Source organism: Heterocephalus glaber, unplaced genomic scaffold, assembly GCF_053883595.1.
Source record: "Heterocephalus glaber isolate CG9 unplaced genomic scaffold, H.glaber_assembly_v1.0 deba00001145, whole genome shotgun sequence".
Classification (NCBI taxonomy): Eukaryota; Metazoa; Chordata; class Mammalia; order Rodentia; family Bathyergidae; genus Heterocephalus; species Heterocephalus glaber.
The window spans coordinates 338737-352772 of NW_028258202.1; the positions used below are offsets into that span (position 1 = coordinate 338737).

At 39.2% G+C, this 14036-nt stretch overlaps 1 long non-coding RNA gene across 3 annotated transcripts in view; it reads right to left on the minus strand.

Moving 5' to 3' along the window:
- LOC147828287 (uncharacterized) overlaps positions 1-9262 on the minus strand; it is a 91746-nt gene extending 82484 nt beyond the window's left edge. For all 3 annotated transcript variants that reach the window (XR_015451041.1, XR_015451040.1, XR_015451042.1), the window contains exon 1: positions 9153-9262. This is a non-coding gene — a long non-coding RNA (uncharacterized LOC147828287). The remainder of the gene's footprint in view (positions 1-9152) is intronic.
- Positions 9263-14036: the final 4774 nt, after the last annotated feature.

The following is a 14036-nucleotide window of genomic DNA, read 5'->3' on the forward strand; positions in this document are numbered from 1 at the left end:
CTTAAAAATTACAATTGTTCCCTCATTGTCCCATACCTAAGCAGAACAGAAAGTAACTTAATCAAATTAAATGTCAAACTTGTGGTCACCAGCTAGCCCTTGAGAAACTGCACAATGGTTAATATAGTTTGCTATTAGCTCTATTCATCTTAACTAAATGTCATTTGGGTTCACAGTCCATGAGGAGATATTTACAGCACTTTGAGAAATATTGAGTAATTTGCCTCCTTAATACATTTACCTGTCTTAACGTTCTTTTTATTTTCCATTTCCCACTATTTCTTACATCTAAAGTCTGTCCTTTCAATCTCTTTATAAGACCCCTTTAGTAAAAAGAATGTCAGCAATAAGAGAGAGAGTAATAGTAGTGGGAAAACAGCGGGGGTTTTAAGAGAGGTTTCTTTAGGAGTGGATGTGGCAATAGAACTAAGAGAAACTGGAATTTGAGACTTTTGAGCCAGATCAAATTTCAATATATCATTGCCAATTAGCCTCATGGAGAGTTTGTTGTTAGTCACAAACACAATGACTCCTGTGACCAGAGGAACAATTATAAACATTATGGCAAGAAAAAAAATAAAATATGAGGGTACGATGTGTTCCACCGTTTCTTTCCCCCAGCTGGAACTTTGTCAAGCAGCATTGGAGGTCGGTTGGGCTTCGCCACCTCCCTATTGCTGTTAGGTTGTTCTGTTCTCGTCTTTGTTCTTTCATCCTGTCTTTTCCTCTTGCCTTCAACAGTTTCTTAGAGTTTACATGATCTTCCTGTGTCCTCTGGCCTCACTGCTAACCTTCCCCTATCCTTCTACCTACCTATCCCTCCCTCCCCAACTCCTTCTAACTCAACATCCTGGAGGGTAAAGTTGCTATATTGAAGAGTTTATTCACTATAAACATATGTTGGGTTGGTCCTCGATTTTGATTTAATTCACATAGTTAAAGGTGATAGATTAATAACTACCACAAATTGTCATTTTCTAAGCTGTGCTTGATGCTAATTGTGTTGCTAATTGTATCACTTGGGATAAGGTGTTGTGATGGATCTAATCAGTTGTCTTTCCTGGTATAATGAAAATGAGACAGCATCGGAGTCATTAGAGACTCAAAACCTAAAGAACAGCTACATCTGGAAGACACCTCTGAGAAGCAATCATTCCATAAGGTTTCTAAATACTGGGCCTGGGATTTAGCTCAGTAGTTTCGCTGCCTGCTGCACAAGCTCAAGGACCAGAGTTCGATCCCCGGTACGGAAAAAAAAAAAAGAACTGTGAAGGTTTCTAAATACAAGCAACAAAGATACTTACAATAAGCAATTTCAAAGTATCAGCCCAGGAATTAAACCAAGGACAGTACCAAAAACAAAAATGAGAAGGCATTTAAGCAAGGTAGAAACTCAGACTTCCACCCCACCAAAAGCAAATTCTGGGGGAAATGAGGTGGAAAAGTCTGATAATCAACCACCTGGACACCCTGAACTGATAGCCCAGGAAGTACCAAAAAAGATGAATGAGGCTCTAGAAAAATTCGAAACAGAAATAATTTCCCAGATAACTATAGAGATGGTGAGCAGAGTGAAAGACATGATTAGAGGTTCTACAACAGAAACAGATAAAAAAAAAATAGATGAGCTCAGAACCATGCTGGAAGCCATGAATGCCTAGCATAAGAAAGAAGTGGAGGACCAGGGATTTAGCTCAGTGGTTCCACCACCTGCGCTGCAAGTGCAAGGACCCAAGTTTGATCCCCGATACCCCCCCAAAAAAAAAGAAAGAAAGAAAGAAATGGAAACCATGATTGCCCAACATAAGAAAGAAATGGAGGAGCTGGGGATTTAGCTCAGTGGTTTGGGTGCCTGCCTTGTAAGCACAAGGTCCTGAGTTCGATCCCTGGTACAAAAAAAAAAAAAAGAAAGAAATGAAATCCATGAAACAGATTTAAACATATACAGGAGATTAAAAACTCCACTGAAAGTATTCACAGCAGGGCTGGGGATTTAGCTCAGTGGTTCCAGCGCCTGCCTCACAAGCGCAAGGTCCCGAGTTGGATCCCCGGTACCACCCCCTCAAAAAAAAGAAAGTATTCACAGCAGATTAAGGGAATGTGAAGATAGACTATCAGATATAGAAGAGAGGATTGCGGTTAATGATCATGAAAACAGAGATTTCTTAAAAATAGTAAGTGACAACGAGAAATCAATCCAGCAGCTGCTAGATGATGCAAAGAAGAATAACATAAGACTGATAGGAGTCCACAAAAAAGCAGGAGAAAGTACAGTTGACATAAAAAATCTGTTCACAGAAGTAATAGCAGAAAACTTCCCAGACAGAGGTAGAGAATTGGACATACAGATAAGTGAGGCATATAGAACTCCAACTAGCCACGATCAAAAACAAATCTATAACCTAGACATATAATAGTCAAGATCCCAGAAACCCAACAGAAGAACAAAATCCTACAAGCAGTTACAGAAAAGAAACAAATCACCTATAAAGGAAAGCCCATCAGAATCACGGCAGACTTCTCAACACAAACCCTCAAGTCAAGGAGAGCCTGGAGTGAAGTATTTCAAGCCCTAAAAGAAAATAACTTCCAATCTAGACTGTTGTATCCTGCAAAATTATCTTTCAAAATCAATGGGGAAATTAGATACTTCCATGACAAAGAACACCTGAGAAATTTCATGAATACCAAACCAGCACTCCAAACAATTCTAAACAATATCCTAGAAAAAGACAATGAAGGTCACAACTCTATGAGGCCCAACAGAGCGAAGCCACCAGGAAAGGCAAGAAACTAAAGGGAAAGAGGGAAAAATAAAAAATAAAAGAGCCAACAACAGTAAAACATCATGACAAGGATGAGTCAATATCTATCAATTATAACCATCAATGTAAATGGCCTCAATTCACCAATCAAAAGAAGTAAGTAGGCTGGCAGAATGGATTAAGAAGCAAAGTCCAACAATATGCTGTATACAAGAAACACACCTAACTCAAAAAGAAACTCAAAGACTGAAAGTTAAAGGATGGAAAACATTTCTCCATGCCACAGGAAACTGGAAAAAAGCAGGGGTAGCAGTCTTATTTGCAGACAAAGTAGATTTCAAACCAAAACTAATTAAGAGAGACAAAGATGGTCACTACATCCTTGTAAAGGGAACAATCCAAGAGGAAGAGGTGACAATCATAAATATATATGCACCAAATACGAATGCCCCCAACTATACAAAACAAATATTAATGGACATGAAAAACCAAATAAGCACTAATACAATTGTAGTGGGGGACCTCAATATCCCACTATCACAAATAGACAGATCATCTAGACAAAAAAAATCAAAAGTGAAATTCTAGAACTGAAGCAAGCTATTGAACAAATGGACTTGATAGATGTTTACAGAGTATTCCAGCCCACAAAATCAGAATATACATTCTTTTTGGCTGCACATGGGACATTCTCCAAAATAGACCACATGCTAGCTCATAGGACATGTTTAAGTAAATGTAAAAGAATTGAAGTTCCCCCCTGTATATTATCAGACCATAGTGCAATAAAATTGGAGATCAATAACAGAAGAAACCACAAAACTCCCACGAACACATGAAAATTGAATAACACCCTCCTGAACAACCAATGGGTCACAGAGGAAATTAAAGAAGAAATTAGACAGTTTCTACATTTAAATGATAATGCCAGTACATCATACAGGAATCTATGGGACACAATGAAAGCAGTTCTATGAGGGAGATTCATAGCAGTGAATGCCCATATTAGGAAAATAGAGAGAACTCAAATAAACAACCTAATGTAGAATCTCAAGCCCCTAGAAAAAGAAGAGCATAACAAACTGAAAGCTCATATAAGACAGGAAATTATAAAGGTCAGAGCAGAAATCAATGCAATGGAGACTAACAGAATGATACAAAAAAATCAATGAATCAGAGTTGGTTTTTCAAAAGAATAAATAAAATCGATAAACCTTTAGCCAACCTTATCAAGAAAAGGAAAGAAAAGGCTCAAATCCATGCAATTAAGAATGAAAAAGGTGAAGTCACAACAGATCCAGCAGAGATCCAGAGTATCAATACCTACTTCGAGAACCTGTACTCTAATAAAATGGAAAAAACAGACGAAATGGACAGATTCCTGGATACATACAAATTACCAAAGTTGAACCAAGAAGATATAAAAATTCTAAACATCCCAATATCAATCAATGAAATTGAAAATGTAATTAAAAACTTACCAACTAAGAAAAGCCCGGGACCTGATGGCTTCACTGCTGAATTGTACAAGACACTTAAAGAAGAACTATTGCCATTACTCTTTAAACTCATCAATGAAATTAAAAGGGAAGCAATACTTCCAAATTCATTCCTGGAAACAAGTGTTACTTTGATTCCAAAACCAGGGAAAGACCCAACCAAAAGAAGAGAACTACAGGCCAATTTCCCTAATGAACATAGATGCAAAAATCCTCAACAAGATACTGTCAAACAGAATACAGAGGGTCATCAAGAAGATCACACACAATGACCAAGTTGGATTTATCCCAGGGATGCAAGGATGGTTCAACATATGTAAATCAATAAACGTAATACACTATATTTTTTTGTTTTGTTTTGTTTTTTTGGTACCAGGGATCGAACTCGGGACCTTGCGCCTGCAAGGCAGGCGCCTGTAATACACTATATTAACAGAGCCAAAGACAAAAACCATATGATCATCTCAATAGATGCAGAAAAAGCATTTGACAAAATCCAACACCCATTCATGATAAAAATCCTACAGAAAATTGGAATAGAAGGTCTTTATCTCAACCTGATTAAGGCTATCTATGAAAAACCAACAGCCAACATCCCACTAAATGGTCGAAAACTGAAAACTTTCATGCTAAAATCAGGAACAAGACAAGGATGCCCACCAGCACCACTCCTGTTCAATATAGTTCTGGAAACATTGGCCACAGCAATTAGAAAAGAGAAAGAGGGCCAGGGATTTAGCTCAGTGGTTTCGCCACCTGCTGCGCAAGCGCAAGGACCCAAGTCCAATCCACGGTACCAAAAAAAAATTAGAAAAGAGAAAGAAATAAAGGGAATAAAGATAGGAAAGGAAGAAGTTAAACTGTCATTATTTGCTGACAATATGATACTTTACATAGAAGACCCAAAAAACTCCGCCAAAAGACTTCTACACTTAATTGACAGATTCAGTAGAGTAGCTGGATACAAGGTCAACACTCAAAAAACAATAGCCTTCTTGTACACAAATAACAGACTCACAGAGAGAAATTAGGGAAACAATTCCTTTTACAATAGCATTCAAAAAAATGAAATATCTAGGAATCAATCTAACAAAGGAAGCAAATGACCTCTACACTTAAAACTACAGCACTCTGAAAAAAAGAGATTGAAGAGGATATAAGAAAATGGAAAGACATCCCTTGTTCCTGGATAGGAAGAACCAATATAGTGAAAATAGCCATACTTCCAAAACCACTATATAGATTCAATGCAATGCAGACTGAAATTCCAACAATATACTTCACAGAACTAGAGAAAACAATCCAAAAATTCATTTGGAACAAGAAGAGACCTAGAATAGCAAAAGCAATTCTAGGCAACAGAGACATGGCAGGGAGTATCACAATCCCCAACTTGAAGCTATACTACAAAGCTACTGTGATAAAAAATAGCATGGTACTGGCAAAGAAACAGAACCGAGGATCAGTGGAATAGATTAGAAGATGAAGAAACAACTCCAGACAGTCAGCTACCTCATCTTTGACAAAGGAGCCAAACACCCTCATTGGAGTAAGGATAGCCTCTTTAATAAATGGTGTTGAGAAAACTGGATTTCATCCTGCCAAAGATTAAAACTAGACCCATATCTTTCACCATGCACTAAACTAAGATCGAAGTGGATTAAAGATCTAAATATTAAAATAGAAACACTAAACTTGCTGAAAGCTAAGACACTGCTTGAAGACATTGGCATAGGAAAAGACTTTATGAACAAAACCTGAGGAGCATGGAAACTGGCACAAAGAATCAACAACTGGGATCTCATCTTATTAAAAAGCTTCAGCACTGCAAGAGAAACCACGAAGAGAGCTAAGAGACAGCCTACAATGTGGGAAAAAATATTTAGCAGCTGTACCTTAGACAAAGGACTACTATATAGAATATAAAAAGAACTTAAAAAAATCAGACCCCCCAAATTTAATGACCCAGTTCAAAAATGGGCATCTGAAATGAACAGACATTTCTCAGACAAAGAAGTAAAAGCAGCAAACAGATACATGAAAAAATGTTCAGCATCACTGGTCCTTCGAGAGATGCAGATGAAAACAGCACTGAGATTCCACCTCACCCCAGAAAGAATGGCTGCTATCAAGAAATCAACCAATAACAAATGCTGGCGTGGGTGTGGGGAGCAAGGAACCCTTCTCCACTGTTGGTGGGAGTGCAGACTGGTGCAACCACTGTGGAAATCAGTATGGAGATACCTCAAAGAACTAGGACTAGAGGCCCCATTTGACCCAGCTATTCCCCTGCTGGGTATCTTCCCAAAAGAATTAAAAGAATCATACCACAGTGATATGTGTGCACCCATGTTTATAGCGGCACAGTTTGTAATAGCTAAAGCTTGGAAGCAGCCCAAGTGCCCATCAACTGGAGACTGGATAAAGAAGATGTGGTTTTTTCTTTCTTTCTTTCTTTCTTTTTTTTTGGTACCAGGGATCGAGGCAGGTGCTGGAACCACTGAGCTAAATCCCCACCCCAAGAAGATGTGGGTTTTTTTTTTTATAAAATGGAGTACTACTCAGCCATAAAGAACGAGAAACTAGAGTAATTTATAGCTAAATGGATGCATATTGAGGCCATACTCTTAAGTGAAATAAATAGGACATGAAGGACCCTAGTTAGCAAGACAGACTCCATATTGCCGCTTGACCCACCTGCCTGCCCTTTAGATGAACTAAGAAGGAGGAAGCTTAAAAACCTCTTCCCTTTAGAAAGTCTCTTTAGAAATAACAATTAATCAACTATTGTTTTACAAATGTTCTAACAGAAGGACGTTCCGCTTCTGTACCTTTTGCTTGCTTTACTAGTTCTATCCCATGGGGGGCCTAGAAACTGTTGGCCTAAAAGGTGTATAAACATGTTTGTCAACCCCCAGTCTAGGCTCTGAGTCTGATGCTAGGCTCGGATCCCGGCCGGTAATAAACTCCTGTGTGGATTTAATATCCGTCTCTGGTTGGTTCTCTCTCACTGGGTGTAACAGGACACACATGTGTAAATACCAAATAGTTTCTCTGGTGTGAGATACTGAAAGTGTAAATAAGGATTAAAGTGATTAAAATGAATAATTGATAATTTGAAATAGGAAGAAAAGGTCCAAAGGGGTAGGGGAAGTGGGAGGGGAAGGAGAACGGAAAGAAGGGAAAGGAAAAAGTATAAGAAAAGCAAAAAATGGAAACAAAATCTTTGTAACTAGGGAAGGATGGAAGGGGTGAAGGGAGCACAGGGAATGGGGAAAAAATAAGAACCAAGATATATCATGTACAGGTACAAGCACCCAATGATAAATGTAAATGTATTGTATACCTAAAATATACCAATAAAAGAATTTAAGCAAAAAAAAAATATTAAATGATATATTGTGAAGTTCTTAGAATAATGTCTGGCATGGCCGGATGTGGTAGTACACACCTATACTCCTAGCACTTGGGAGGCTGAGGCAGGAGGATCGCTGTGAGTTCAAGGCCAGCTTGGGCTACATAGTGAGTGCAAGGCCAGCCTAAACTGCATAGCGAGATCCTGTTTGGAAAAAAACCCCAACAAACAAAAAAAAAAGAATAATGTTTGGCACATTAAACACTGTTTTTTTTTTTGTTTGTTTGTTTTTGGTGCTGTAGATCAAACGAAGGGCCTTCCACATGCTAAGCACATGCTCTACCACTAAACTACAATGCCAGTGCTAGAATACAAAGATTAATGAAACCACTAAATGTGCATCTACCCTGTAGCTTGAGAAATTACATTTCTCTTCAATAGTTTTTATTTGTAAATTCGGATTTACAGAAGAAATGCAAAGAGAGCAGAATGTTCCTATATACCTCTTAGCTGTCTTCCCCTAACGTTAACATCTTTTTGTGTGTATGCTGGGGGGGAGGGATGAACCCAGACCTTCACACTGATCCACATCCCCAGCCCTTTTTTATTTTTTCTTTTGAGACAGGGTCTCGCTAAGTCACTAAATTGCCTAGGCTGGGCTTGAGTAATCACCCTGTCATCCTCCCAGAGTGTGGGGATTACAGGTGTGTGCCACCACCCTTGGTTTGTTAATATCTTATTCTACGGTCCATTTATTAAAACTAAGAGTTAGTGTTGGTACATATTATTTTAACTAAATTACAGACTTTGTTCAAATCTTACTAATTTTTTCACTAATCTCCTTTTTTAATTCCAGGAGCCAATCCAGGATACCATGTTGTATTCAGTCATTATGTCTCTTTAGTCTCTTCCAGTCTCTGAAAGTTTCCTATATTTTCATGACCTTGATGTTTTGGAAGAGTACTGGTGAGGTACATTGTGAAGTGTTTCTCAATTTGGGTTTACCTGACTTTTTCCCCTCATTATTAGACTAGAGTTATGCATTTTTGAGAAGAACATCACAGCGCTAAAATGCCTTTCTTATCACATCACATCAAGTGGTACACATAATAGCAACAAAACTTATTACTGGTGATATTAACTTTGACCAGTAAGGTTAAGGAGCTCCCTGCCGTGTTTCTCACGTATAAAATTAGTTTTCTTTTCCCACACTCCTTTTGTGTGTGTGTGTGTGTGTGTGTGTGTGTGTGTGTGTGTGTGTGTGTGAGAGAGAGAGAGAGAGAGAGAGAGAGAGAGAGAGAGACAGGGTCTTGCTATATAGTTCAGCCTATCTTGAACTCACGATGTAGCCCAGGATGGCCTAGAACTCGCAGCGATCCTCCTACCTCAGCCTCCCAAATGCTGGGATAACAGGCATGTGCCACCACACCTGGCCATACTCTGTTCTTTGGAACCAGTAGTCACTTTCTTTGTTGTTGTGACACAATACCTGACAGCCACAATTTAAAGGAGAAAAGGTTTATTTTGACTCACAGTTTGTAGACATTTCAGTCCATATTCCACTGGCTCCAAGGTCTTAAGGCAACACAAAGGAGGTGCTATGTAATGGCGGTGGGGAGGCAGAGAAATGAAGGGAGGAGCGGGGAGGGAGATGAACCCTCCCAGGCCACGCCCCTAGTGACCCGCCTCTTCTGACCAGGCCCCGCCTGCTAGCGGAAGTTCACCGCTAAACCCCAGAATCCAAACACCTTCCCAAAGCCTCGCCTAGGAGCGGTGGGGGCTCTTTGAGGACAGTACCTAAGTCCGTCTCACACTGAAGGGGAGGTGAAAATAAATTCCATCTCCTAGAGGGCAACATAACGAAGAAGTTGTGGACATATTAAAACTACCACCGGGCCGGGGATTTAGCTCAGTGGCACTATGCCTGCCTTGCAAAAGCAAGGTCCGGAGCTCCATCCCCGGTTCGGCAAAACAAAATAAAACTACCACGGTAATTAATTTTTGATAGACTTTATATTTTGACTCTTCCTAATTTTATTATCATTATATTACCTTCACTGTCTTTGACCTCATATTTCTTCATCCATGAGGTTATTATAAATTTGTCTTTTCCTTCTTGAAAGCCATGAGGTATTTGTGTAACAGTTTCCCATATGTGTCTGATTGTCATAACCACTCTGAGTATTTATTTAACTACAGTTCTCCAGATCCTTCCTCTAGAGTAAGATTCAGTGTGCCTGGGGTGTGCATGTGGAAACTAGTTTTAAAAGTATGCCAGGTAGGGCCGGGGATTTAGCTCAGTGGTTCCACCCCCTGCCTTGCAAACGCAAGGTCCCAAGTTTAATCCCCAGTACCAAAAAAAAAAGTATCCCAGGTGATTTTTTTTTTTTAATCAGTCTGAGGTATTTTATTTTAGCAGCATGAACAGATTAAGACGCTGCACAAAGCTTGGGTCATAGCAGACATGCAATTAATAAACCACCAAATTATCATCTTCTACTTTTCCCTCTCAACCCTGAACCAGGTGATTCCTTTTTAAATTATTTTTCTGGAGGGCCAGGGATGCAGCTCAGCAGTACAACACCTGCCTGGCAAGTATGAGGCCCTGGGTTCAATTCCCAATACCAAAAAATTTTTTTATTTATGTTTTAACTTTTTGTTGTTTTTTGTTTGTTGAGACAGTCTTAGTGTACAGTTCAGACTGGTCTTAACTTCCTGTGTAGCCCAGGATGGCCTCGAATTTTTGATCTTCCTGCCTCAGTCTCCCCAGTGCTGGGATTACAGGCATGAAATCATGCCCAGCTAAGGTGATTCTTATTAGTAGGCCAAATTTGAGAAACACTGGTTCATAGCATTTTCTGTTACTCCCTGTTTTCCAATGGCTAAATAGGAACACAAAACTTACTATTCTATAGTTTGTTTTATGGTTTTCTCTTTTTTTTTTCGGTACCGGGGATCAAACTCGGGTCTTTGTGCTTGTGTAGCAGGCAGCGAAACCACTGAGCTAAATCCCCGGCCCTGTTTTATGGTTTTCTTATTTATACAGTTTATGTTCCTTGTTTTTCTTTTTAATTTAGGAGATACTTCCAGATGAGAAAGAGTAAGTGGTCGCCAACTAATTTTGGTCTCTACTTCCTTTTTGTTTGTTGGTTGGTTTTGTTGTTTGTGACAGGGTCTTACTGTGTATTCCAGGCTAGCCTTGGACTTACTATGTAGCCCAGGCTGCCCTCGAATTCACAGTGATCCTCCTGTCTCAGCCTCCCAAGTGCTGGGATTACAGGTATACACCACTATGCTCTTTTTTCCTTGAGACCTTCACAATTTTTCCAAAAATACCAGAAGCCTTACTTTCTGGGTTTGTTGTTGTTGTTGTTGTTTCTTTGGTGATGGTGATCAAACCCAGGGCCTTATGCATGCTAGATATGCACTCTACCACTGAGCTACACTACATCCCCAGCCCTCAGGAGTTTTTCTTTAGGAATTATCTGTGTTTATTTCTTCTAAGTTTGAGAAGTTTCAGTAAGGATGCCATTTATTTTTATTCTACTTCCATAAAAATAATTTCGGTAGCTACCATTTATTGACCACATAACATGTCAGATGTCATGTTTTATGTATAAGGTTGAAAACATTTTTGTAGGTCAAAAGTATTTAATATTAGCTGGGCAAAGTAGCAGATAACTGTAATCCCAGCTACCTGACCAAGAGGGAGGCTGATGCATAAGGATCACACATTCAAAGCCAGCCTGGGCAACTTAGTTAAAACCTTGTCTTTACAATAATAAAAATAAATAAAATTAAATTCAAATAAAGGCCTGGAATGTAGCTCAGTGGTATAGTACTTGCCTAGCCTACATGAGGCCCTAAATTCAATCTCCAGCACTGCCAAAAAAAAAAACACTCTTTAATTTTGTCAATTTTATATGATTCAACCCAATACATTATCTCCTTTAATTCTCATAGTTGCCCTGTGGTACTATGCCCATTTTACCAGTGAGAAAACGGACCTACAGAAAGATTAAGTAACATTCCTAAACTCATATATTTATAAGTAATAAAGCCAGGATTTGGATACAGAGCTGTTTCCAAAGCCCATGCTTTAAAACATAACATGCCAGGTTTGATGGTGCATGCCTTGTAATCCCAGACCTCTGGGAGGCCAAGGCAGGAGGTCTCAAGTTTGAGACCAGCCTGGGCAACTTAGTGACTTACTGAAACCTTATCTCAAAATAAAAAAATAAAAAGGAGATAGGGATATAGCTCAGTGCAAAGGCTTTGGGTTTCGAGTTTTCTAAGTGTGAAATCATCTCATTTGTGAATGGAGATAGTTTTGTTTCTTTCTTTCCATTTGAGTGCCTATTAAATCTTTTTCTTGCTTAATTGTTCTGGTATAAACTTCCATGTTTGTTGAATAAAAATGGGATATCCTTGTCTTATTCCTGATCTTAGGGGAAAAGCTTTTAGTCTTTCCCTATTCAGTATAATATTAGTGGAAAGTGTTTCATATATGGCCTTTATCATGTCAAGAAAGTTTCATTCTATTCCTAGTTTATTGATTTTTTTTTTTTTTTTTTTTTTGGTGCCAGGGATCGAATTTGGGACCTTGCACTTGCGAGGCAGGTGATGAAACTACTGAGCTAAATCCCTGGCCCTACTGAATATTATTTAATCACCAAAGGGTATTGGGCTTTATTTTATTTTATTGAGACACGGTCCTCACTATGTAGTTCAGGCTGGCCTTGAACTCTCAGCAATCTTCCTGCCTCAGCCTTCTGAGTGCTGGGGTTGATTACTACAGGTGTGTGCCACTATGCTCATCTTGGACTTTATTTCATTGTTGTTGTCATTGTTTTTTGTTTGTTTGTTTCCAGTACCAGGAATCGAACTCAGGACCGTGTGCTTTCCAGGCTGGTATGGTGCCAATGAGCTAAATCCCTGGCCCTTGTCATTGTTGTTTTTGAGATGGATGTCTCTCTCATCATGTTGCACAGATTGGTCTCAAACTCTTGGGCTCAAATAGTCCTCCCACATCACCCTCTCAAGTAGCTGGGACTACAAGGTAGCACCAGCATACCCAGATCGGGTATTAGACTTTGTCAAATGCTTCTTTTGCATCAAATATGATGATCATTTACTTTTGGCCTTCATTCTACTAATGTATTGAACCACTCAAACGCTCCTGAGATAAAGTCCACTTGGTCATAGCATATAATCCTTTTAAGGTATTTCTGAATTTAGTTTGCTAGTATTTTTTTTTTTTTGGTACTGAGGATCGAACTCGGGTCCTTGTGCTTGCACAGCAGGCGGTGAAACCACTGAGCTAAATCCCCGGCCCTAGTTTGCTAGTATTTTGATGAGTAGTTTTGCACTTATATTCATAAGGGTTGTTGGTCTGTCTGTAGTTTTGTTTTCTTCCTTTTATTTTTTTTTGTTTTTTTGTGGTACTGGGGATCAAAACCTTGACCTTGCACATGCTAGACAAGTACTGTACCACTGAGCTACATCCCCACCCTTTAAAATTTTGAAACAAGATCTTGCCAAGTTACCCAGGCTTGGCTCAAACTTGCAATCCTCCTGCCTCAAGCTCCGGAGTAACTCTGATCACAGGTATGCACCCTGTGCCTGGCTGTAGTTTTCTTTTCTCTCTTCCTGTATTATCTTCGTCTGGATTTGGTATCAGAGTAATGTTGGCTTCATAAAATGAGTTATGTTTGTCAGCTTTTCATTGCTGTGACCAAATACTTGAGGAATCAAAGTAGAGAAGTAAAGATTTATTTTGGCTCAGGGTTTCAGAGTTTTCAACCCATGGTAACCGGGCTCCTGAACCAAAACATCATGGAGAAGGGCATACAGAAGAAAGCTGTTTTTCTCATTTTAGACAGGAAGTGAAGAAAAAGGGAAAGACCCGGGAAGGAAGGAGCCAGGGACAAGATACAGTCCTCAAGGTTGTTCCTCTGTGATCCACTCGCTCCAACTTTGCCCCACCTCCTAAATTTTCATTACCTCCCAGTAAAGCCATCACATTATGATTTTTCATCGGGTTAATATACTGATGAAGTTAGAGCCCTCATAATCTAATCACTTCAAAATCCATCAGCTGGCAATCAAAGCTTCAACAGTGGGAGACATTTTATTTATTTACTTAATTACTTACTAATATTTACTTATTTAATTATTTTGTGGTATTGGGGACCAAACCCAGGGGTAGTCAACCACTGGGCCATACCCTCAGCCCTTTTTTATTATTTTATTCTATTTTTATTATTTTTTAAATTTTTTTGTGGTACTGGGGATACATCTCTTACTCTTATTTTTTGAGGTAGGGTCTTGCTAAGTTGCTGAGTGGCCCAAACTGGGCTTGAACTTGGTATTCTCCTGTCTCAGCTTCCTGAGTACTGAGAATACAGGTGTGTGCCA